Raw genomic sequence first — 26,939 nt, forward strand, 5'->3', positions numbered from 1 at the left:
GTTCTTGAGTGTTGTTGCAAGTCTCATCCATCTGGGCCAGCTGGCATCCTGACCTACCTTCACAGAGATAGGACATGTGTTGCCCTGTCTTCGTCTGGCCCAGCCTATCAAAGTTTGTGTTTAACGTGTATAATGGGAGAGGCCAAGCTTTCTTCTTGGATACTTGCTGTTTTTTTATATTGTTACAAAAGGTGAAGCTAAATTTCTATGTCACATAAGAAAATTCAATAGGCAAAATCAGAGATCCAAGTCAATATATATGGTTTCTAGAAAATGAGAACAATGGGAAACATATTTCCAACATATAATGTATCAGGTGAAAAAGCAAAATAAAAAGCAAAGAGCAGACCAAAACTGAAAATGAAATAGAGCACACATTACCTGCTATAATAATATTTTAAGGTAATTTGATTACTTCTTTGGAAGTATCCATAAAGATTTTCTTTTAAGACTCAGAAAAATATTTTAGGTTTGCTTTTCTTCCTACAGTTGACTATGTATAGATTCTAACAAAGGCAATGTAGTAAGCCACTGGTCAGCTTGGAACCAGGAAAAGGAAAACCTGGATGACAGATAGTTAATCTTCAGATGGTTTAGTTTAATGCAGCTGAGTAATAATAATATCTTACATGCTTACAGCCTTTTTAATTTTCAAGTGGTTTCATATATGTTTTTTCATTTGATTAGTTTTGATTTATTATTTGGGAGCTCAATCATGAGAGGCCAATCCATAGTTAAGAAATAGATAGACTGCTTTGTTTCTACATGTATACGTTATACAGAGATTTCTGTGTTTAAAAAAATCAGAAAAATTTCTAGGGAAAAATATTAGCAATTGCATTTGTTTTAATGCTTGTATTCCCAAAGCTAATTCAGTAAGTGATTTAGCCATTTGAAAGTGGAGGACAAAAAATACTATTTTATATTTATAAATCTTGACTTCACACTATAAGTCAGAGTTCTCAAATATTTATATGTGCTAAAATCTCATCAGAGACAGAGCCTTAATTATACATGATTAATAAAAACCATCCAATAACTTCAAAAAATACAATCACTTATATTGAAATTGATTTTAGTTATATCATGGTTTTATGTATAAAAAAATCTTAATCAAAAATAACTGAATCTAGTCCAGGTGAAATTGTACTTGATAAATAAAAATAAACTTGTTACCTTAAGTATTATTGCTAATATTGAGGGTAAGACATTATTTCACCCAAATAATTGCTTAAGCAGAATAATATGCATTTTAAATGGAATTAGCAGTTATTGCTAATTTTGGTCTTTGGGAAGACCAAATTTGCTAATTGGTCTTCCCTGCTACAGCTGTTTGGCTTATAGTTACATTACATATGGACGATGCAAGTTACTAAAAAGTGGTTCTGCAGCATGGGAACCCTCTTCTTGCCTCTCACGCTGGAGTTAACCTCTTAATTTTACCTGTTAAACAAAGGGATCCCTGGGCACTAAGATTTCCTGTTTGAACACAGGGGAGTTGTGCTTCACTGAAATAGCTTATTGAATGCCAAACCAGAATAGCTTTGTTCTTTTTTCTCAAGCACTTCCGTGTTATAATCCCTCCTACGACCAGCCACTTAACAGTACAGATACTGTCTCATGCTACAATAATTGAGGGCAGTGAAAGGTGTGACAGCAGTGTAAAGCAAGGAGGGATTTACTCCTGTGATCTGGCCTGTGGCAGGAGTCAAAGAGGCTTTACAGGAGGGTGACATTTTGTCTGTGTCTTGAAGGAAGAGAAGAACTTAGCTCTGCAGGGGACAAAGAGGGAAAGGAGTATTCATACAAGGCATAAAGATGTCTATGCAGGAAAGAGCAGAGTGTTTGGGGTCTTGCATTACCAAATAAGTAATTGCATGAGCTCTAGGTACAAGTTGTGGGTCCATATGGTATGTAGACTTGTGCAGGCTTGTAAGGTCAGTGGGTCACAGCAGAGTAGCAGTCTATTAGAATTCAGAATTTAAGTGTGTGTGTGTTTGTGTGTGTGTGTGATTTCTGTATGTAATAGGCATTATACTGGGGACACAGAGAAGAATAAGAGAGCATGATTCCCAAGAATCCCACAGTCCACTAGCCACACACTGCCTCCCCTACACATTAAGTCCGTCGGTGTGTCCTGACAGATTGGAAGAGAGCATTCAGAAAAGAAAAGCAACAGGAGTTGGTACAAAACCATCCTGAATTTGGAGAAATCAAATAACAAATATCCTATTCTGATGGCTGACCAACAGCATCAACTTTTTATATGAACAGCAGTTCAGTAGAGCTAAGTAACTAGTTTATGAAATAACCATAAAGAAATTCCTTTAAGCTTGACCCAAGTCTGTGTGTTTTAATTTTTTTTTCCCTTGGAGCAGTTTCTATCAGATATTGTGGTTCTTGTCCAGCACAGTGTTATAGAAGGGCACTGGACAATTCTGATTCTGTTACTTTCTAGATGTCTGCACATAAGGTCACTGAATTCCATGTCTCCAATTGGTAACAGCAACATCCCTCTTTTCTCCTGACTTAGACTTGTGAGGATAAAATAAGATGATTGATATAAAGGATTATGTAAATTGCAAAAAAAAAAAAAAAAAAAAACAAAACCAAAAAACCCAAAAAACCAAAAAACAAAACCCCCAAACAAAAAATTCACACCAAACTATAAAGATATAATGAATTAGGGTACAGCTCAGAGGTAGGGTATTTGCTGCAAAAAGTGGTAGTTAACTGCAATTTCTGCCTTCACTGTGGTGGACAGACATTTAAAAACTGAGCCTAGCAGTGACTTGTATAACTCCATCAGGTCATTGAGAAAACAGCCTGCACTAAGTATAAAAGTATCCAGATTATGAAGAAATACTATGTTTTAATAAGTTATCTTTCTTCAAGTATTTAGATAACATTTTGAGGGCCTTCTGTTTTATTAACCTTCTCAGTGGATAAAGAATTGAGAATTACATTCCCGTATTGTATGAGGAATTTTGCTTTATCAACATCTGACATGACTTTGGATAATGCTGATGGTTCTGAAACAATTTGTTGCTCAGTATGTCTCCCATCACTGAAAGCATTAAAGACCCTTATCAAATAAGAATTGATTAAACTTACAGCTTCCAAGAAAGGCTATTAATGCAGATTAATGAGTTTCTGAGAGATTAGAGTTACGGAGTTTTGATATTAAACATGTACCAATATTAGTAGAATGCCATGTCAAGGAAGAACAAAGGAAAAATGATATTTAAAACTTTCTATCTGATCATCTAGTCTTCATGTAGTGTGCAGCTATAGGTATGCATACTTTAAAAAATGATGATGTTTAAAATATCATTAACACTGTCTTAAAAACTAATTTTCTAGAGTGTAGACCTATAATTTTATCCTTCAAGATAAGAAACTTTGGTTATCTTCTAAATAAGTTGAACTCTATATATTGAGGATTGCTATGAGAAACCACAGCCTGCAAATACCAAACTTAAATTTGTTTCAACATCTGCCTTTTATTGCACTTTTTTGAAGAAGTTACATAACCAGCAACTCAAAAAGCATAGGGTAAGATTCCCCAACTTGTATTTCACTAAAAACTTTAGAGTCTGATGAACAAACTCCTCAAATACTGACGATTTTTAAAGTTGGATTATTTAAAATTTATTGGTAACTTTAAGAAAGAATCAGTAAATCTTACAATATGAAGTAAATGTATCCATGAATATAAAATATCTTTTCATTAATTTAGGTTTTCTTTTAGACCATTTAAGAGTGTTTAACATGGGCGCCTGGGTGGCTCAGATGGTTGAGCATCTGCCTTCGGCTCAGGTCATGATCCCAGGGTCCTGGGATCGAGTCCTGCATTGGGCTCTCTGCTCCTTGGGAGCCTGCTTCTCCCTCTGCCTCTCTCTCTCTCTGTCTCTCATGAATAAATAAATAAAAATCTTAAAAAAAAAAAAGAGTGTTTAACATTTTCTCTTAAATTAAGTCTCTGTTGTAAATGTCTTATTAATCTCTAGATAATTCACCTTTTGTTTTGATGTTGTAAATGGTACCTTATTTATTTATTTATTTTTATTATGTTCTGTTAGTCACCATACAGTACATCATTAGTTTTTGATGCAGTTTTCCATGATTCATTGTTTGCATATAGCACCCAGTGCTCCATGCAATACGTGCCCTCCTTAATACCATCACCCGGGCTAACCCATCCTCCCACCCCCCTCCTCTCTAAAACCCTCAGTTTGTTTCTCAGAGTCCATAGTCTCTCATGGTTCGTCTCCCTCTTCGATTTCCCTGCCTTCATTTTTCCCTTCCTTCTACTATTGTCCTCCATGCTATTCTTTATGTTCCACAAATAAGTGAAACCATATGATAGTTGACTTTCTTTGCTTGACTTATTTCACTTAGCATGATCTCCTCCAGTCCCATCTATGTTGATGCAAAAGTTGGGTATTCATCCTTTCTGATGGCTGAGTAATAGTCCATTGTATATGTGGACCACATTTTCTTTATCCATTCATCTCTTGATGGACATCTAGGCTCTTTCCACAGTTTGACTATTGTGGACATTGCTGCTATAAACATTGGGGTGCATGTACCCCTTTGGATCACTGCATTTGTATCTTTGGGGTCAATACCCAGTAGTGCAATTGCTGGGTCATAGGGCAGCTCTATTTTCAACTTTTTGAGAAACATCCATACTGTTTTCCAGAGTGGCTACACCAGCTTGCATTCCCACCAACAGTGTAGGAGGGTTCCCCTTTCTCCGCATCCTTGCCAACATCTGTCATTTCCTGACTTGTTAATTTTAGCCCTTCTGACTGGTGTGAGATGGTATCTCATTGAGGTTTTGATTTGGATTTCCCTGATGCCGAGGGATGTGGAGCACTTTTTCAGGTGTCTGTTGGCCATTTGGATGTCTTCTTTGCAGAAATGTCTGTTCATGTCTTCTGCCCATTTCTTGATTGGATCATTTGTTCTTTGGGTGTTGAGTTGGATAAGTTCTTTATAGATTTTGGATACTAGCCCTTTATCTGATATGTCATTTGCAAATATCTTCTCCCATTCTGTCGGTTGTCTTTTGGTTTTGTTGAGTGTTTCCTTTGCTGTGCAAAAGCTTTTTATCTTGATGAAGTCCCAAGAGTTCATTTTTACCCTTGCCTCCCTTGCCTTCGGCGATGTTTCTAGGAAGAAGTTGCTGCAGCCAAGGTCGAAGAGGTTGCTGCCTGTGTTCTCCTCAAGGATTCTGATGGATTCCTGTCTCACACTGAGGTCTTTCATCCATTTTGAGTCTATTTTTGTGTGTGGTATAAGGAAATGGTCCAGTTTCATTGTTCTGCATGTGGCTGTCCAATTTTCCCAACACCATTTGTTGAAGAGACTTTTTTCCATTGGACATTCTTTCCTGCTTTGCCAAAGATTAGTTGACCATAGAGTTGAGGGTCCATTTCTGGGCTCTCTGTTCTGTTCCTTTGATCTATGTGTCTGTTTTTGTGCCAGTACCATACTGTCTTGATGATGACAGCTTTGTAATAGAGCTTGAAGTCCGGAATTGTGATGCCACTGGCTTTGCTTTTCTTTTTCAAATTCCTTTGGCTATTTGGGGTCTTTTCTGGTTCCATACAAATTTTAGGATTATTTGTTCCATTTCTTTGAAAAAAGTGGATGGTATTTTGATAGGGATTGCATTAAATGTGTAAATTGCTCTAAGTAGCATAGACATTTTCACAGTATTTTTCCTTCTAATCCATGAGCATGGAACATTTTTCTATTCCTTTGTGTCTTCCCCAGTTTCTTTCGTGAGTATTCTATAGTTTTCTGAGTACAGATCCTTTGCCTCTTTGGTTAGATTTATTCCTAGGTTTTGGGTACAATTGTAAATGGGATCGACTCCTTAATTTCTCTTTCTTCTGTCGGGTGGTTGGTGCATAGAAATGCCACTGATTTCTGTGCATTGATTTTAGATCCTGCCACTTTTCCAAATTCCTGTGTGAGTTCTAGGAGTTTTGGGGTGGAGTCTTTTGGGTTTTCCACATCAAGTATCATATCATCTGCAAAAAGTGAGAGTTTCACTTCTTTGCTGATTTGGATGACTTTTATTTCTTTTTGTTGTCTGATTACTGGGCTCTCTCTGTCTCTTGACTCTACTTTGTTCTCTGTGATAGCTTAGGTCTCAAACAGAAGCTCTCCAAACTGACATGATGGCCTTAGCACCCCAAGGTTAGAGGACCCTCGGTGCTTGTGATTTCAGGGGAGAGGTTTCCCTAGGGGGACAGGATTGCCCTTAGGATAGGAGCCCTGGACAGGGTAAGTGGGAACAGTACGTGTGCACAGGGTCTGCTCCCACCCTTCCAGCGTTGGGTTTCTGGGCTCCAGAAAGCTAACTGCACAACTTTGCCTTGCTCACCCAGACAAGGCTGTTTTGTGCCCTGTGTTTTGCCTGTGTGGTGCTTTCTGCCGGAAATGCTTTTGCCCCCTCCAACTGCCCCCACTTCTATCCCATCATCCTCTAAGGATCCCTGTCGGGTCCCAGCATAGACAGCAGAACATGGGGGCGGTGCAGGGTCTCAGCTCCACAACTTGAGGAATCTGAATCTTTCTGTGACAAGGTCTCCAAGAGATTCATATGCTCTTTAAAGTGTGAAAGCACCATCAGTAACTCCTGCTCATCTGTCCATATTCAGCTCAGAGGCCACCTCCGGAGAGCCCCCCTACCCTGCCACCCCCCCCCCCAGCCTGCAACAGGGACAGTTAGAGAGCCAGGATGGCCCAGCAATGAGGGCACATGCCACCTTCAGGAGCACTTCCTGTCCCCGAGCCTCTCTCTCCTGCTGCCTGTGACTCTGTGGGAGGACACATATTTGTCGAGGTTCCCACCGGTAGCAGCATCAGCTCCATCAGGTAGGACATGCAGCCCCTTGGAAATCCTCCCCCTGCACTCCAGCCCCTCCCAAAGTGTCCCTTGAGGTCCCTGTTGTGGGAGCAGCTGGGAGGTGAGACCACCCTGCTCAGGAGGGCCTTCAGGGATGATGGAAACCTGGCAGGAGCCCAAATGTACAGGCCTACTCCACACTCCACTCCTCAGAAAGCGGGCTTCCCACTGCGTGCAATGGGTCCATGCCTGGCTGACTCTCCTCAGGGCCCCATGCAGAGATTTTTCTAAGGGTTACTTGAGGATGCCCAGACAACACACAGAGATCTTACAAAAGGTGGGAGTCTTTCTTCCTGCCTCTCCTCTGATCCCCCAACTGCCCAAACACAGCCCAAACAATCTGTCCTCCTCCATGATGATCACCCCAGTGCCATCCCCCAGTGCTCTGCGCAGACCCTGTGAGCCCCCTCCCAAAATCCAGCCCCGTCTCCCCAACCCCTCATTCCCTTGTCCCCACAGCCATGCAGATCTGTGCAGAACACACATCACACCCATGCCCAGCCACCACCCCCTGTCTCCAGGTCTACACCCGCCCCTGGGGTCTCTACCCTGCACTAGGGAGAACTCTGTGCAGCGGCCCTGCTGCCTGCCCCCTTCCCTGTCACCTGTGCCCTGTTTCCCCAGCCCCGGGAGCACCGCCCTGCCTCGGCCTTTATTCTCCTGTGCTCCCTGCCTGGAACATTCTGCCCCCTGCCCTCCCAGACTACCTCTTGTTACCTTCATCTCAGCCTAAACGTCACCTCTGGGTGTGGCCCCTGACCCCATTAGCCATCACCCTATTGGAATTCTCTGCAGAGCAGAGATTGCTATTCCTTGTCGCCTTGTTCTTGATTCCCTGGCCTTGCCCTTCACTAGGATGGAAGCCCTGGGGGTCCACGGGCCTCATCCCACGTGGCAGGACAGCGCCAAAGACATCATAGAAGCTGCAGAGATACTTACTACATATGCAGGTGCGAATGAAGGCAGTAACACACACAGGCACACTTTGGATCAAATAGAATCACGAGTGCGGGTCCTTCTGCAAATTGCTCCCGGACCCTCTTCTGCCTGCTCTGTGCCCGAGGCTGACTCTCCTGTCTGCTCTCCAGGCCCTCTGAGGGGCTGCCTTGCACCAGCAGTCCATGGAGGCCTGGATGGCAGAGGGGGGCAGTTGACCCAGTTCCTGGGATAGCCCCGCACTGGGCTCAGCAGATGCCACTTCCCTGTCGTCCCTTCAGGCCCAGGGGTGGGACCGCCTCCCCCTGTGGCTGGAGGCTGGAAGCCACCTCCTTGGTCCTGCCCTCCTCCCTGCTGCAGCTGGGGACTGCCCCGACCTCCTCCTCCTCTGCACCGTGTGGGAGAAGCACTCCCGCCTGGGATCTTCCCTGGTCCCTCAGGGCCCTCTGCTCTCTGTGCGGAAGATCAAGGAGCCTGTCCTCTCTTTACACATTGCACACACACGTTTTTTCCTTTCAGTAATTTATTTATCTATAAGCAATTTTAAAAATTTTCAACTCTAGTTTTACATTTTCAGGTACTCACAAAACAACTCCAATAGTCTAGATTCTGCATCATGGGGTGTGTGTGTGTGCACGTGCCCACGTGAATGAGAGTGTGTGTTTGTCATCAGGAGGAAAGCTTTGTATTTTGACTGCATAAAATTCAGAAATGTTAAACAACAAACAGTATCTTAAAACAACAAAGATTGAGAAAAAAAATTATAGAGCAAGGAAGAAATGGTTGCAAATTCTTAAGTTTTCCTATCTATAAATTTAAGACTAAGCTAATCCTATGAATTTAGGACTAAGATTTGAATTTAGGACTAAAATTTGAATTTAGGCTAAAATTTGACTTTAGGACTAAAATATGAGTTAGGACTAAACTTTAATTTAGGACTACACTAACTATTTTATACAGTTTGAGTGAGATGTTGTTTTAAGTTTTTTTTCTCTCTTTTTTTAAAGCAATCACATTTTATTCTCATAAATATTGAGTTATTTCTGCAGATTTGTAACCCTAGTCCCAGTGCACAGAAATGGTCTTGTTTTGAACATCTCTATCCATGTCCATAATAGAGGATGTCTTCAGTCATAGGAGCATTAATTTCAATCCAAATACCATACCTACAGCATAGAGTTCTAAAGCGTCTGATGGGGAAACTCTGTATTCATGACAATGTTAACGAAGCTCTATTTATACGACCAGCGATGGTGTTATACTGCTAAGAGTAACTGTGGCATCAATTTGGAAATAGTAGCCGTTTCACTAGAGAGAGCCATCAGACCTTCTTCACATAGCTCTGCGCAGATGCTGAGCCAGGGTCTGGCTGTTCAGGGCCCAGCTGCCCTGAGCCCAGTCACCCCTGCAGGCGACCCCGGATCCCAGTGCCCTTACAGTGGGACTTCCCTCCTCCTTGGGGACTTGATGAGCCCAGGGCCCCCCTGACACTTCCCGGCCTCTGTGGGCTGTGGGCGGAACAGCAGGAGCAAGAGGGTTCCTCAGGAAAATGACCAGCATCCGGCCAGCATCTGCCTCATGTGATCATTTTCTCTCCTTAGCTCCTGGACGCAGCTTCCACCCAGCTTTTTGTGGCTCTGTCCTGATGGAAGAGGACCACCTTGCGATAGTGGGAGGTGTTTCTCTCCAGGTCTTTGCCGGGGTCTTGGTCCATCTTCTTGTAGAGGTTGTGAATCTGGCACGTGAAGTTCATGTCTCTATACAGGCTGGCCAGTTTCTTCTCCATTTCCAAGCACTGAGCTTCCCCTTAAAACACTTTTCTGTGAAGTTGCAGGATATGCTGGTCCTGTTCATCCTGCGGATTCTGAAGTTTCAGCTTCAGCTGCTGAATCTCATTGTCCAGCTGTGAATTTTCCTTCTGCAAAGAGGCTTCCTGGGTTTGCAGACTGTGGATTTGTCGTGTCAGCTCTGCAATCTCTCGCCTTTCTGCTCACAGTTGTCTGGCTCTGTCTTACTGTTCCCCTTTGGGACTTGGAGGGGACACAGGGAAGCCAGCATCCTCAGGGGCACCCTTCAGATCCACTGCTGCCCGACGGGTGGGCTCATCACCATTTCCTGCTCCCCTCTTTTGCTGGACTCCCCAGGTCCCGGCACCGGCGTGATCGGCAGGGAGGTCAGGCAGGGGGACGGCCTGCAGCCCGGGTCCTGCCCTGGACGGGGACTGGCTGGTTTGATCTTTTGGGACCAGCTCCCTGGGTGCCTTCGACGGCTCCAGCCTTTCTTCCCCCTCCTTTTTGTGCCCTTTCTGCCTCCATCTTGAAATTTCTTGGTTGAGCAGTTCTGGTCCTTCTGGAAAAGGAGTGTTTTCACTCAAATCATTTGTTCTTTTCCTCACAAGTTGTTCTCCATCCTTCTCTGATGTTCTTAGGATGGGTTTTTCCCCAGTGACCTGGGGAAGGTCAGGAGGCTGGCTCTTCTGTGCCTTTTTCAGAAAGTTGACCGTGCCCCAAAGTACCAACCTGTTGAGGTCTGTATTCAGTGCTGACAAGCACAAGGCTTGTAACAGGGGAGGACTGGCCACCACCCCAGGCGGCCTGAGGGCGTCCTCGGCTTGTGTGGTTGGGCCAATATCCTCACGGCCTGCTCCACAGACTTCACGGTGGGCAGAACCCCTTTGGCCCAGCGCTTTCACGCTTCTTAGAGTGAGTCGTCTCTTCACTAGGAAAACCAGCACCACAGTACATACCAGCATCGCCCAGGGCAACACGGGAGACTTGGGCTGTGTCTCCAGCTTCCAGAAATCACCAGCAGCGCCCCCCACAGGTGCTCCAACACCAGCTGGGAAGGGGATCCGGTGGCCTTAGGGGGTCCCTCCATGGTTGTGTCGGGCTCCACAGCTCTGCCTCTCAGTGCCAGCGTCCTGTGGCCACAACTGACCACTCAGAACCCTGTGGAGAGTTCCATCTCAGAGGTCAACCCATGCCTGACAACCAGGGCAGAGCAGTTGGGCCGGGGGGAGGGGAGGCCAGCCAGGTTCCAGAAAGCAGTTCTCCCTGACTTTGTTGTGAAGTAGAAAGCTGTCTCAATCACACAAGCACTAGGGGAGGTGGGAAGGGCTGATCAGCCACTCCAGGCCCACCTGGCCCTACAGCAAACCTAGGGGCTCAAGGCAGGGCCAGGTCACGTCCCTCTGTGCCCACAAGAGAATCAGGGCAGAGCGTTAAGGCCTCCTTCCCGGGCAAGCCCTCCTGATCTGAAGTTTCCCTCTGCTGCAGGGACTCTGGTCCTGTCTGCAAAGGTCCCAGGTTCTCCCTCCTCTGAGGCTCCCTCCCTCCTCTGTGTGGTCACTGTGGGCTGGCAGGACTGTGTGGGTCTGAGACCGAGGGTGTCCCAAAGGTATTACCTAAGAGAGCAGGATTCCAGTGCTAACAACTCAGGAGAAATCAACCAGAAGTGGCAGGGTCTTACAATTTCATGGACGCTGTGGGGCCAGCCTGTCCCTGTTGAATCCAAGTGTTCCTGCAGTGGGGTGACTCTGCTACAGGGTGACCCAGTGACCTGGCCTGTTTCCCTCTTGGGGCCCTCCTACAGCCTGTGCCTCTGAAGGAAGGCCTATGGGTGGAAATTTCATCAGCAGTCGGGACAGGAGAGAAAATTCAAATAAAACCAGCCCCAAATGGGCCACCATTGAAACTAATGATAAAATTGCACCTGTTAGTATTTGCCAAGGTAGCTGACCAGAGGCTGGTGTGGGGAGCAGAGCGCAAAAGTGCCTCATGGAGGACATGAGCAATCCATGGATCTGCTGAATGAGGCTCCTGTCCTTCAGGGCTGGATAATATTTTTGGGAGTCTGAGGATGGGGGTGCCAGTTGGCCAGGACCAACTTCCCTCTTCCCTCCTGGACCTGCAGGGGTGCTCAGGGAGGAGACTGCAGGGGCACAGGCAGCCGTGTCTGTGCAGCTCCTTCCAGGCAGCCCCTTTGAGTCCCAGGCCCCCGACTTTCAGGACAGGAATGGCCTCAGGTCTGGGATTACAGGCCCAGGAGGAAGCCTCAGTCAGAAATGCAGAGAGTCATTGCTGGGGCCACAAAGGCCTGGGTCTTGCCCCTGAAGCCTCCTTTTTCCCCAGGGCGGGGGTGATACCTCCCAGAAGCTGACCTGTGGGCAGGATGGGTCAGCAGACAACGAAGAGCCCTCAACTCATGGTCCCTGCTGTGTCCCCTGGGGAGGTTTGGAAGCAGAGCACAAGAATGTCCCCATGCCCACCCAGGGAGAGGACAACTGTCATGGGCAGTGGGGGACCCCAGAGGGAGAAGGCCCTGCAATCCTAGAAAGAGGGAGGCTTGTCACTGTCCTTATGCTTGTAAGGTAGGAGTCCAAGTGTGGCCAACTGAACCTGTGAGTTGTCTCACCTTGTCTGTTCTGATGGACTCTGTGACTCCTGGACAGAGCCTTCTCCTGAAGACAGTGTTTGCTCATCAGCAGAACTGATAGAAAAGAGAACTAATAGGATTCTATCACATACAGGTGGTAGAAACTCCTCTCAACCTGCTTAAGCCTCAAAGGGAACTTGGGTTAGGTCCTTTCTGAGACTCGGAAAGAGGCTTCAGGAACAGCTGGGTCAAGGGACCAGGTATCAGGACTCTGTCTCTCTCTTTTTTTAAAGAAATTAAATGTTTCATTTTGATAAAAACTTCAACAATCTAGATTATTTGAGCTCTTCATCTATACAATATAATTTATTCTAAAATCTTTATGCCTTCCTTTTTTTGAAAATTTTTTAATTAACATATAATGTATTATTTGTTTCAGGGGTACAGGTCTGTGATTCATCAGTCCTACACAGTTCACAGTGCTCACCATAGCATATACCCTCCCCAGTGTCCATCCCCCAGCCACCCCATCCCTCCCACCCTCCTCCATTCCAGCAACCCTCAGTTTGTTTCCTGAGATTAAGAGTCTCTTATGGTTTGTCTCCCTGTCTGGTTTTGTCTTGTTTCATTTTTCCCTCCCTTCCCCTATGATCCTCTGTCTTGTTTCTCAAATTCCTCATATCAGTGAGATCATATGATACTTGTTTTTCTCTGATTGACTTGTTTCACTTAGCATAATACCCTCTAGTTCCATCCACGTCTTTGCAAATGGCAAGATTTCATTTTTTTTGATGGCTGCATAATATTCCATTGTATATATATACCACATATTCTTTATCCATTCATTTGTTGATGGACATGTAGGCTCTTTTAATAGTTTGGCTATTGTGGACATTGCTGCTATAAACACTGGGGTGCATGTGCCCCTTCAGATTACTACATTTGTATCTTTGGGGTCAATACCCAGTAGTGCAATTGCTGGGTCATAGGGTAGCTCTATTTTCAACTTTCTGAGGAACGTCCATACTGTTTTCCAGAATGGCTGCACCAGCTTGCATTCCCACCAACAGTGTAGGAGGGCTCCCCTTTCTCCGCATCCTCGCCAACATCTGTCGTTTCCTGACTTGTTAATTTTAGCCCTTCTGACTGGTGTGAGGTGGTATCTCATTGAGGTTTTGATTTGGATTTCCCTGATGCCGAGGGATGTGGGGCACTTTTTCAGGTGTCTGTTGGCCATTTGGATGTCTTCTTTGCAGAAATGTCTGTTCCTGTCTTCTGCCCATTTTTTGATTGGATCATTTGTTCTTTGGGTGTTGAGTTGGATAAGTTCTTTATAGCTTTTGGATAGTAGCCCTTTATCTCATATGTCATTTGCAAATATCTTCTCCCATTCTGTCGGTTGTCTTTTGGTTTTGTTGAGTGTTTCCTTTGCTGTGCAAAAGCTTTTTATCTTGATGAAGTCCCAATAGTTCATTTTTGCCCTTGGTTTCCCTTGCCTTCAGTGATGTTTCTAGGAAGAAGTTGCTGTGACTGAGGTCAAAGAGGTTGCTGCCTGTGTTCTCAAGGATTCTGATGGATTCCTGTCTAACACTGAGGTCTTTCATCCATTTTGAGTCTATTTTTGTGTGTGGTGTAGGGAAATGGTCCAGTTTCATTGTTCTGCATGTGGCTGTCCAATTTTCCTAACACCATTTGTTGAAGAGACTGTCTTTTTTCCATTGGATATTCTTTCCTGCTTTCCTGCTTTGTTAAGTTTAGTTAACCATAGAGTTGAGGGTCCATTTCTGGGCTCTCTATTCTGTTCCATTTTCTATGCAGACACATTTTCTTAATTCCTGCTGATACTAAGGTGGTTTTTCCTGCCATGGAACTAGATCAAGGTCATGCTTAGACCCAGATTTTGAGTTCCTTTTAATTTCCAAAAGCAATAAGCAAGAAACTATGCAGCATTAGGTAACTGAATGCAACAATAAAAAATGTTAAATATAAATTAATGCTTTTATAAAATGTAGCATACAGTACTATCAATATGACATATATTTATGATATACACAGTGATTATTGTGCACATGAAGATTAACCAAAATTTTAAGACAAGAATCATAATGGATGTCAGTAATCTATTTTTGTATAGCCAAACTAGGTTTTTAGTATCTTTATTTCATTATTGACCACAGCACTTCAATGGACAATTATCTCTGCTAAAGAAAAAAGTCTCCAGGTCAAATTCTCCAATAACCAGGGTTCCCTCTTCTGCCATACACTACTTAGCAACCCCTTCTTATCACCTCTACCCAGATATAGGGCTAAGTATAACTCATTAACTTCCTTTTCTTTTTTTTAAAGATTTATTTATTTGAGAGAGAGAGAGAGGGAGTGTGGTGGGGAGGGGCAGAGGGAGAGAGAGAGTCAGAATTGAGTACGGAGCCTGACATGGAGCTGGATCTCACAACTCTGAGATCACGACCCGAGCTGAAATCAAGAGTTGGAGGCTTACCCAAATGCACCACCCAGGTGCCCCCTTCATTGATTTTCAAAGGAGACTTTCATTTTACTTCTCATATCATCTCTTTTCAGAGGTCCTTCAGGCAGGATATCTCTCTATCCACCACATGAAAGGACCAGGCACTGCCTTCTAGCTACTTTTGGTGGCATGAGCTAACAGAAACTTCAGAACTAGGTTCATGGATTCTGTCAAATGTTTAGAAGCACTATTAGATTTGAGTGAAGATTTTGCTTAGATAAAGCCAAAGTCCTGGGTATTGAGAGTTCCTTGGCAAGATGGCCTTGCTTGGTAAAAAAATACCTGACTTCCCAGTTTCCTCCAGGTTTAGGGAGGGTATTGTGTATACAGCATAGTTTGTATGCACTGAGTTTTTGGGCACATGTTCTTACTTTCTATTGACATGAATTTACTCACTGGACTTGCCTTGGCACCAAAATAACAGCTAAAGAAGAAGGAAAAACATTTGGTTCTGGTAGAAATCTGAAATTTTATGATTGCTTGCTTTCCTCATTATCTGGCCTCGGGCTTGCCTCTAAGTCCTTGCTTGTGTTTCTTCTCTAACACGTTTGGAAGATATTCCTTCCTACCTACTTCCATCCTACCCACTTTCTAAATCTGTTTTACCTAATCCATTAGACTTTTCCTGCTAATTTCTGGCTAAATTAGTCTCTCTCTTTAATTTTTTTGTTTGTTTGTTTTTTTTAGAGAGCGTGAGAGGGGGGATGGTCAGAGGGAGAAGCAGACTCCCTGCTGAGCAGGGAGCCCGGTGCAGGACTCCATCCTGGGACTCCAGGATCATGACCTGAGCTGAAGGCAGTTGCTTATCCAACTGAGCCACCCAGGCACCCTCTTCTCTAAATTTCTTAGAAGAGTTTGAGTCTGTGCTCTAAAATTTAGACTTAATGGTATCTCCATATACTTAATTTTTTTTTCATTTTTTTAATTCTCACCTCTTTAAACCATTGGTTCGTAGATTGGTGGTTGTCAGAGGCAGAGGGTAGGGAGTGGGTGAAATGGGTGAAGGTGGTCAAAAGTTGCAAACTTCCAGTTATAAAATAAGTAAGTCACAGGGATGTACAGTATGGTGACTATAGTTAAAAATACTGTATTGTATATTTGAAAGTTGCTGAGAGAGTAGATCTTAACAGTTCTTACAGGGTGTCTGGGTGGCTCAGTCATTTGGGCATCTATCTGCCTTTGGCTCAGTTCATGATCTTAGGGTCCTGGGATTGAGACCCGCATTGGGCTCCCTGCTCAGTGGGGAGTCTGCTTCTGCCTCTCCCTCTGCTCCTCTCTCTTGCTTATGCTTGCTCTCTCTCGCTCTCTCTCAAATAAATAAATAAAATCTTTAAAAAATAATCCATAAAAAAGTTACCACAAGAAAACTTTTTTTTTGTAACTATGGTGATAGAAATTAACTAGACTTATTGTGGGGATCATTTTGTAGTATATACAGATGTTGAATAGCTGTGTTGTATGCCTAAAACTAATATGTCAGTTATATCTCAATTAAAAAGTGTAAGGCTAAAAAAATGTTGGTTCCTGAATATGGACTTCACCTAAACTTTTTTATAGCCCCCACTACACTTAATGGAAGTAAAGAAAAAGTACAGTAGATGCTAAATAAACACTCAGTGACAGATGTTACTGATAAATGGATAATTAGTTAAAAGATGGCACTCATTTTCTTGGCATTTTCTGAAGAAACAAATTTGGGGGTACGCCTCTTATGTTAATCTGTTCTTCAATTCAGGAGAATCCAAAAGGAAGATATATTTTGTTGGTTTTGTTTTTGCTTTTTAATATTAATTAATTTGAGATACAGTTGATGTATAATTATTAGTTTTTGAAGAGAACTTGTTTCTGAAGTTACTAATTTTTACCTCTGATGCTGGGAAAAGGGATTTATATACCTTCATGTGTATTAGTATATTATCTTAATACTCTGCATCTTCTAGTCTTCTCTTTTCTTTGACCTTCCTGCACATTAAAACAGGTGATTTGACTGAAATTCAGGGGAAACACAGGGATTTATTCTTGTTCTCTGTCCTATAGTTAAGTCCTATGACAAACTTGAATTCTTTCAGGTGAAGAAATTACTTATAAAATGAGTCTATTTTAAAAATAGAACTATGGATGATATCAGTTCAACTTTATCATTGTAGAGGGGTAGGGACTGAGTCCTAGGGAGGTAGTTATTTTTCTAAAATCATCAGTTTTGTTGGTGGCAGATTTCGTCTTGGAGCCCAGGTCTGCATTGATTGCATCTGAAATGGTGGGCATTACATTTACGTGCTTTGGAGTTGCGTTTAATTGCTGTATATGTTGGGTAAAACTCTTCATAATGTAGTACAGAGATTCTATCACTAAAGATGAAAATACTTTAAAATGACTCATGCTCATAACCTTTCCTTCTGCTGAAAAAGTTCCCTTTGATGGCTTTAACATTGACTTTCTTTCTCTTTTCTACATTAGCTACTCTAAGGGAAAAACAGGTAAATGAAATAGCAGTCCTTTTTTTTTTTTTTTAACATTCCCAAGCCAAGGATGCTAGTATTTAAATATATTTGCTCCTTTAATATTGTTATCTTATAACAATAATTTTGATAGAATATTCTAAGATAGGTTTACACTTCGAACTTAAACTTTTTTTATACATTTTAATTTGGTTTCTAGACTGTTTCTTTTATTCTGTTATTTTTTTTAAATTTTTTTTTATTTATTCATTTGAGACACAGAGATACAGAGAGAGAGAGAGAGAGAGAGAAAACATGAGCAGGGAGAGAGGCAGAGGGAGAAGAAGAAGCAGGCTCCTCGCTGAGCCAGGAGCCCTATGTGGGGCTCGATCCCAGGACCCTGGGATCATGACCCGAGCTGAAGGCAGACGCCTAACCATCTGAGCCACCCAGGCGCCCCTATTCTGTTATTTTTAACAGAATGTTAAAAGGGGATCATTCAGAAAAAAATGCTAATGTTATTAGCATTAAGCCATGTGATCAAACTTGTTCAAAACCTCACAGTGGTCTCTCTGTAAGTTGTTTCTTAGAATGAGTGGCACCCCATCCTTGAAACGATAGTGTCCTGTATATCTTTTGAAAGGTACCGTACCATTAAGCACTTTTAACCACATATACATGCAAAGAGATAGTCATTATTTTAGTAGAGCAAAGTATTCCTTAGAGCATAACTATAAGAATGTAAGTATTCTGATACTTACAAATTCAGCGGATTAGCACACTTTCCCCCAAGTCTTTGAGATTTACAATCTTATGTGTTCTCCTCCCTTAATGGTTTAATCTTTTACTAAGTATTGATTATTTTTTCTCAGAGGTCCCCACCATGTATTGTAAAAACAATGCTGTCATATAGAAACTGATCCTCTCCCCACCCTGTCTCAAGGCTCTTGCCTTGTTGATCTAGTCTACTTATATTTACTAGAAAGTCTGCCTCATATATTATTTCAGTCATGTCACATCCCTGATAAATAATCTGTATAGTTTTAATTTGCCAATTGCTTCAACATCTTCAATCTGGCCTTCAGGACCCTTAAGAAATTCTCTCTGATTTTTTTTTTAAATGTATGTCAATTTGAATTTTCTGTTTCACTCGTGAGCTCATATACAAGGTCTTGTTGCCTGCCTTCCTTCCTTTATGCCTTATGCATGGTATTTATCTTCAGAAGGCTCATCTTAAATGCCTAATATGTTGAACTAACTTTCTTTCTTTCTTTCTCTCTTTCTTTCTTTCTTTCTTTCTTTCTTTCTTTCTTTCTTTCTTTCTTTCTTTCTTTCTTTTTACTTTTTGTAGTTAAAAATGTTTTAACAACAGCAAGGTGAGCTCTGCAGATTGCTTTTTAACTCTGGAAAATTTTTTATGTTTTATTTTAAAGTATTCCTTTGTGTTTTAAGATTACCTGTTATTTATGTATTGGTTATTCATTCTATGGTTTCCAGTTCTATCATTTTCTCATTTGTATTTCTATCCCTTTATTTTATATTTTCATATTTGGAATAGCTTCACAAATTTTTATTTTCTGCAACATAAGCTATGCTCTCACAGTATCCAGTGAGAGAAGATTATATTCTTGGCGCTTTTTGTGAAATTTGTATGTGTCTTCCATATATCCTCCATCTTGGTTTCCCCTCATCTATTTCATCTCTATCTTTCCTTGGTCTTTTCTCTTGACTTTGGGTGTCTGATTCTCAGACAATATGTTTACTTTCATGCGTTCCAGAATGACAGTTTTTTGAAATTTTCCAGCTACTTAATTAAATTATATTCAGAAAATGCACTTTTCCTTTTAATATTCTGGGTGCTGTTCCCTTTCTCTTATTCTGAAGTACCTCCCTTGGTGAGCCAAATGCCTTTTTAAAAAAATCTTTTAGTTTGCCTCTAATTAAGATGAGTTCTGTTTCAACTTCCTGTTTGCCTCTGGAGTGATTGCATTTCAGTCCAGTTGCAGCAGCTGAACCACAGCCTCAGATACTCAGTGGAGCGCTGCTGGAGATGCTGCATGCTCAGCACCATTCCCGATTTTGATGGAGTTTTACCAAGCAGAATTGTATTACTTTGGTGTTGTTACAGGAAGACACCATAAAAAACAGCCACAAAATCATAGCAGCCATGTAGCAACAAGCATTGCCTTCTCCGTTTGGGTAGTCTGAGCCATAGCATTGATGTCATTGGGGTTTGTGCCCACATCCATATGTAGACGTGGAGTCAGCTGTGTTCCGCATGTCTCCCATCTATTGATACCAGTGTGAGAGCCAGGGATTTTCCTCTCATGGCAATGACAGAAGCCAGAGTGAGTAGAAAACAGACATCCTGACACATTCACCTCATTTAATTGGCTAAAGCAAGTCCCATGTTCAAATCTAAGACCTAAAGGCAGTAAAATACACTTTTCTCCTTCAATAAGGGAAACTAAGAAGCCATATGACAAACGGTAAATATGAAGGGGAGCATGAAGAATAAAGACCAATGTAATTTACCACATTTGTTTTTCCATTACTTACAATATCCAGTCTTGCCTGGCTGAGCTAACGCAGTAAAAGAGTAACTCCAGCTACCACAGTGGGCTTTTATCAGGAGTGCAGCTGTCTCTGCTAACATAGTGTTTAACCTAAACCAGTTATTTACAATATTTTATTGCATTATTTCACTATTACTGTAAGCAGTTTTACAGATAAGACATTCCATTCAATTTATCAAATATTTAAGAAATACCTATTCTTTTGGGGCACTATTTTGGACATGGGGATTACAACAGTGAACAAATAGAAAAGGTCCCTGTTTACACCTTGTTGCAAATTAAGAAGATAATTTCCAAAAGGATATGTGTTTCTTTTTTCCTTTTTTAAAGCTTTTTATTTAAATTCCAGTTAGTTAACATACAGTGTAATATTTGTTTCAGGTGTACAATATAGTGATTCATCACTTCCATATGACACCCGGTGCTCATCACAACAAGTGCCCTCCCGAATCCCCATCACTTAATTCACCCATCCCCCCACCCATCTCCCCACTGGTAACCATCAGTTTGTTCTCTAGAGTTAAGACTCTGTTTCTTGGTTTGCCTCTCTCTTTTTCCTTTGTTCATTTGTTTTGTTTCTTAAATTTCACATATGAGTGAACTCATATGGTATTTGTCTTCTCTGACTGGCTTACTCCACTTAGCATAATAGTCTCTGGCTCCATCCATGTTATTGCAAATAGTGAGATTTCATTCTTTTTTATGGCTGAATAGTATTCCATTACACACACACACACACACACACCACATTTTCTTTATCCATGTATCAGTTGGTGGACACTTGGACTGATTGCACAACTTGGCTATTGTAGATAATGCTGCTATAAACATTGGGGTGCATATATCCCTTTGAATCGTATTTTTATATTCTTTGGGTAATACCCAGTAGTGCAATTGATGGAACTTAGGGTAGTTTTCTTTTCAACTTTTTGAGGAAACTCCATACTGTTTTCTAGAGTGGCTGCACCAGTTTGCATTCCCACTGACAGTGAAGAGGGTTCCTTTTTTCTCCACATTCTCACCAACACTTGTTGTTTCTTGTGTTGTTGATTTTGGCCATTCTGATGGTGTGAGGTGATATCTCATTGCAGTTTTGATTTGTATTTCCCTGATGCTGAGTGATGTTGAGCACTTTTTCATGTGTCTGTTGGCCATCTGTATGTCTTTTGAAAAATGTCTATTAATGTCTTCTGCCCATTTTTAATTGAATTATTCCTTTTTGGGGCATTGAGTTTTATGGGTTTTTTAAAATATATTTTAGATACTAACCCTTTATCAGATATGTCATTTGTAAATATCTTCTCCCATTCCACAGGTTGCCTTTTAGTTTTGTTGAATGTTTCCTTTGCTGTGCAGAGCTTTTTATTTTGATGAAGTCTCAATGGTTTATTTTTGCTTTTGTTTCCCTTGCCAAAGAAAAGACTAGCTCTTTTCTTTTTTTGAAGAAGTCCTATCATTTTATTTTATTTATTTATTTTTTTATTAACATATAATGTATTATTTGTTTCAGGGGTACAGGTCTGTGATTCATCAGTCTTACACAATTCACAGCACTCACCATAGCACATACCCTCCCCAATGTCCACACCCCAGCCACCCCATCCCTCCTACCCTCCTCCACTCTAGCAACCCTCAGTTTGTTTCCCGAGATTGAGCCTCTTATGGTTTGTCTCCCTCTCTGGTTTAATCTTGTTTCATTTTTCCCTCCCTTCCCCTATGATCCTCTGTCTTGTTTCTCAAATTCCTCATATCAGTGAGATCATATGATACTTGTCTTCCTCTGATTGACTTATTTCACTTAGCATAATACCCTCTAGTTCCATCCACGTCATTGCAAATGGCAAGATTTCATTTTTTGATGGCTGCATAACATTCCATTGTGTGTGTGTGTGTGTGTGTGTGTATATGTATATCTATCTATCTATCTATCTATCTATTATCTATCTATCTATCTATCTATCTATCTATCTATCTATCTATCTATCTATCTATCTATATTTACCACATCTTCTTTCTCCATTCATTTGTTAATGGATGTCTAGGCTTTTTCCATAGTTTGGCTATTGTGGACATTGCTGCTATAAACATTGGGGTGCATGTGCCCCTTCAGATTACTACATTTGTATCTTTGGGGTCAATATCCAGTAGTGCAATTGCTGGGTCATAGGGTAGTTCTATTTTCAACTTTTTGAGGAATGTCCATACTGTTTTCCAGAGTGGCTGCACCACCCACCAACAGTGTAGGAGGGCTCCCCTTTCTCCACATCCTCACCAACATCTGTTGTTTCCTGACTTGTTAATTTTAGCCCTTCTGACTGGTGTGAGGTGGTATCTCATTGAAGTTTTGATTTAGATTTCCCTGATGCCGAGGGATGTGGAGCACTTTTTCAGGTGTCTGTTGGCCATTTGGATGTCTTCTTTGCAGAAATGTCTGTTCATGTCTTCTGCCCATTTCTTGATTGGATCATTTGTTCTTTGGGTGTTGAGTTGGATAAGTTCTTTATAGATTTTGGATACTAGCCCTTTATCTGATAGGTCATTTGCAAATATCTTCTCCCATTCTGTCAGTTGTCTTTTGGTTTTGTTGAGTGTTTCCTTTGCTGTGCAAAAGCTTTTTATCTTGATGAAGTCCCAATAGTTCATTTTTTCCCTTGGTTTCCCTTGCCTTTGGCGATGTTTCTAGGAAGAAGTTGCTGCGGCTGAGGTCGAAGAGGTTGCTGCCTGTGTTCTCCTCAAGGATTTTGATGGATTGAAAAGACTAGCTCTTGATCAGTTTCTGGGAGATAACCTTTAAGCATTTGGAATATACTTCTGAGAGAAGTGTCTTTGTATACCTGGGGCTTTAGGCCATATCAGATAGTTCATGCTAACTCTGACTTATGGTAGGTGTCTGTTTTTGTTTGGCCCTAGGCCAGGATGTATCACTTTTACTTCTGGAGGGGCTGGAGATTGACTAGTTGAGGTCAGTCATGTGGACACTCTATACATATGTGACTGTCCCCTACTCATAACCCTGGATGACAAGGCTTGGGGAAATTTTCTGTTCGGCAGTATTTCATAGATGTCATCAAACATTTTGAGAATGGGGACAGTAATTTCATCTAGCTTTTATGGGTTGTTATAATGATTAAATGAGATAATATGTGTGATTTGCTTAGAATAGTGACTGATACTGTTCTAATAATAAAAGCCATGTAAGGTCTTGTTAAATAACACTAAGTGGTGTGTCCAGGAGAGCCAGAGCTTAGAACCTGAAAATAGATATCAAACATCATATTTGGGGGATAAGGCTAGAGCAAACAACCAAGGGATCAAGAGGCAGGAAGATCGGGAGCAAAAATACACACACACATGCACACACACACACACGTATGAAGTAGGTTGAGGGAAATTGGTTTGGTTCAAAATATAAACCCTTATCTAAGCAAAAGTTCTAGAACTCCATCTTGTTGGGTTCTGACCTGTAGAAAAGTAGGATTAAAAATATACAGCCTGGAATATAAATTACTTCTACCTCTTCATTGCACTTCATTTTGCAAAAAAAAAATTTATGAAGCAGGGGTATTGTCAGTGATGACTTTGGTGAAGAGTGTTGTCCTTCTCTGCAAAGCCATGTTAAATGCCTATGATTTTTATGTAAATACACTGATCTAATACAATGTAAATACAGTAATACAAAATCAGCTTCAGAAGAAGCTCCCTATTTTTCTGCCCTGTAATCATCTTTCCCACCCCAGTCCTCCCCATATATAATTTCTGGAGCTTCTACCATTTTTGAACATAGTATGATGAGACATGATGGTCCGTAAATTTGTTGTGGAGTTCATTTTGTCATTAAGACTTACTAATGCTGAAGCAGAAGCAGTTTCATAATTTAAGGAAAGCATGGATTTTTTTTTGCATAACAATTGAGATAGGCAACTCTGCATGTCTCAATTCATTCAACATGTCTAAGAAATTGGTAGACATTAAATTTTTTTTCTGGTCCATGTGTATCATTATCTTATCGGGTAGCAAGGTAAACTATGTATCTACCTGATCGTTGGCTCCTTTCCTACCTTATTGGATATGTGTTCATCCTTTTTACTTGCTAAATATTTATAATAATATATACGCATTAGCTCCTGATTCCTCTGGTCTATGTCTTTTGGTCTGTCATTTCCTCCAGGTGGTTAAATCACAGTTCTTCCAAAATCCCTGGGGCTTTTCTGTGAGTAGAAGAGGAAAAAAAGGAGTAAGTTCAAAGTAAAACTGACAGTTACCTCTATTCAGCTACCAAAAGTAGAGAAAAGAGAGCATAGAATATTTTAACACTTCATCTGATAGTAAGAGTAAGAACAGAGGCTGTGTCTTTTGTGTGTTCTGTTTGTGTCCTTCATAACCATCAAGTGATCTGAAACTGTTTCTGCATGGAAAGTATTTACTCTCTCAAGACCAGGAAAGGGACACAAAGGCCCACAGTCTAGTAAAGTACAGGAACTGAGCAGATGGAAATTTCTTTCATTTAATTGGATTCACAGGCTCTGAGGGGAGGCAGAAAAAGTAATTTGAAGGAGGTCAACCTGGAGGAAATCAGTTTCATGGTTAGCGGGAATGAATTTACCATGTAAGAAACATCATAAATATAAGAAATATACCCTAAGAAATACTATCTAGTGTCAGTAATATCAGTTATGTCTCACAGCATTCAAGAGGAACAAAAAGTCCCTTGAATTCAGGAAATCTTTGTTTGAGATTCTATTCTTTAAATCTATGAAGTTATGATTCAGATGGGATCTGTGGTAGCCATAAAGTGTGTACCACATAAGGAGGTATCTACTTAGGATGATAGATTATGATGTTGAGCTTGAAGAGAATGGCTTCTGCAATTCTCTAGCCAATCTCTCTCTTATAGATCTGCTTATGGAAATCAAATTATAGGGAAAAAAAAAGAAAACCATATGTCTTGGAATGGCAGATGTAAAGATTATGAGTTAGAGTCCCGTTCCTTAAAAATAAATTGCTCTGTGCCTTTGGACAGGCTGCTTGTTAATTCCCTCCAATTTCTCATCTATAAAATTTGAGATCCAAATTCCTCCTGTATAATATATCTTAGAAATCTAATGATGAAATGGTCCTTGCAGTGCTATTGAAGTTTGGGATGAGAATCACTAACTTGTTGTCATGGAAATCACTAAAAATTATAAAGGTGGAAAAATAAGAATTAAATTCTAGACTCTAAGTGTACTAGTACCTAATACCTTCATTGGGTTATTTTTAGGGTTTCCCTCCAGGGCAGTTTTGGTTCTAGGTGGTAATGAAATATTATTTCCCTAATCCATTCCTTTGGTATTTTAATTTTAAAAGTTGGATTTTCTAGTGAAAATACTTGACATGCAGTTTAAAAATGTTTTCTGAGGAATGTTTAAAATAACATAATCTTGCAAAACAAAGTAGGTTAAATGTTTATAATGCCACTTAAAGAGATGGTTAAAAGTACATAAAATCTTTAATCCATCATTGGTTGAAAACATTTTTAAGGGGCACCTGGGTGGCTCAGTCAGTTGGGTGTCTGCCTTTGGCTCAGATCATGATCCCAGGGTCCTGGGATCGAGCCCCATGTCGGGCTCCCTGCTCAGCGGGAGTCTGCTTCTCCCTCTCCTCCCGACTCATGCTCTCTTCTCTCTATCTCTGTCTCTCTCTCAAATGAATAAATAAAATCCTTTTAAAAAAGTTTAAAAAAACATTATTTTTAAGATAATTGAAGCTATCGTCTTTAAATTTTTAAGTGTATCTCATCTAAATTATTTTAAAACAAAATATTTTTGAAATGAATAGCATTCCCTACATTCTCTGTTGAAGTACATTGAGCATTACCTAATTTCTTCTTGATGACTTGAAGTTATTGCTATGAACCTAAGTTATTTCCGTGCTCTAATGCAGAGATACTCTGAGACTTCCAAAAGATTTCTTAATCTTATTTATATAAATGGCCAGGTCCCTAAGCTCATTGCCTTAAGTCTGCTTTTTGTCATTTCCCCCCCCCCTTACTGTTGGTCATTATCATTAGATGTTACTTCTTATTGCTGCAGTGTACCTTCTTGTACTCTCCATTCCTTTCCAATTTATTGCTTTTAAAGTTTGATAGCCCAGGAATCCCAAAGATAATGAAACTAGTTGAATAATACCAGCTTTTACAAAAATTTTAGACATTCAAGATGAGAAAAATGAATATGAAGGAGTGTACCAGAATGAAATGGATTCTGAGGCATAGAAATAAAGAGGAGCATGCTGCTCAAAAGTGGTGATAGTGTGTAAGTCAGGGGTAAAGAAGCTTTCCCAAATAATAGGCTAAGTTGCCACTTCAAGGGCAGTGTACACATAGCCAAAAGGCAAAATAGTTTTCATTTGAAGAACACAATAGATGCACTCAAATTGCATAGTTTCTGCAACTTGAGTCACGTAATTTATTGTTTATCACTTTCAGAAATTAAAAAGATAACTAGAACTAGATGTTGTTCTGTGTAAGTAGCCCAGAATCCTCCAAATACAAACAAATACAGAAGAAGTAATGAGGAGGAGCTGAGGTGAATTCAACATTCACTCATCGACAATAATTTGCTTAGTGTCTGCTGTGGATGAGGCACAATGTTAAGCCTTAGGGATACAGCAGGGAATAAGGCAGATCTATTCCCTGCCCTCCCGAAACTTACTGCCTTCTTCTGCACTTTGAACAATGTCTATGAATGTTAACATCAGGGGGAGTTAAGTGAGGAATATATGGAAAACCTGAACTATTTTTGAAGCTTTTATGGAAGTCTAAAATTTTTTCAAAAGAAAAAAAGTTAAAATTAGTGTCAGGAATGGGCCTGTGGTGGGAGACAGCACTGGTGTGTGGGTGAAACTGAATGACATTCAGGGTGGCCAGACCATGGGGATTGAGGGCTGAAGATATGGTCTACTTGGCCATGCCCATCATTGGTCAATGCTCTAATGACAAGGCTGGTGACAAGGTTTTTGGAAAATCAGAGCTGTTAATTCTTAACATGTAATTTTGGTCTGATCCTTTTTCCTTTCCTTTCCTTTCCAATTATGTATTGAGTTATTGATGCAAAGCAACTGCCAAGCCAAGGTTTACATTACAGTTCACCCACTTCCCTTCTCATAGAGCTAATAACTAGGTTTTG

This window comes from Mirounga angustirostris, unplaced genomic scaffold (genome assembly GCF_029215605.1).
Source record: "Mirounga angustirostris isolate CCGP_5_RB_7025 unplaced genomic scaffold, mMirAng1.0.hap1 SCAF_1, whole genome shotgun sequence".
NCBI classification, from domain to species: Eukaryota; Metazoa; Chordata; class Mammalia; order Carnivora; family Phocidae; genus Mirounga; species Mirounga angustirostris.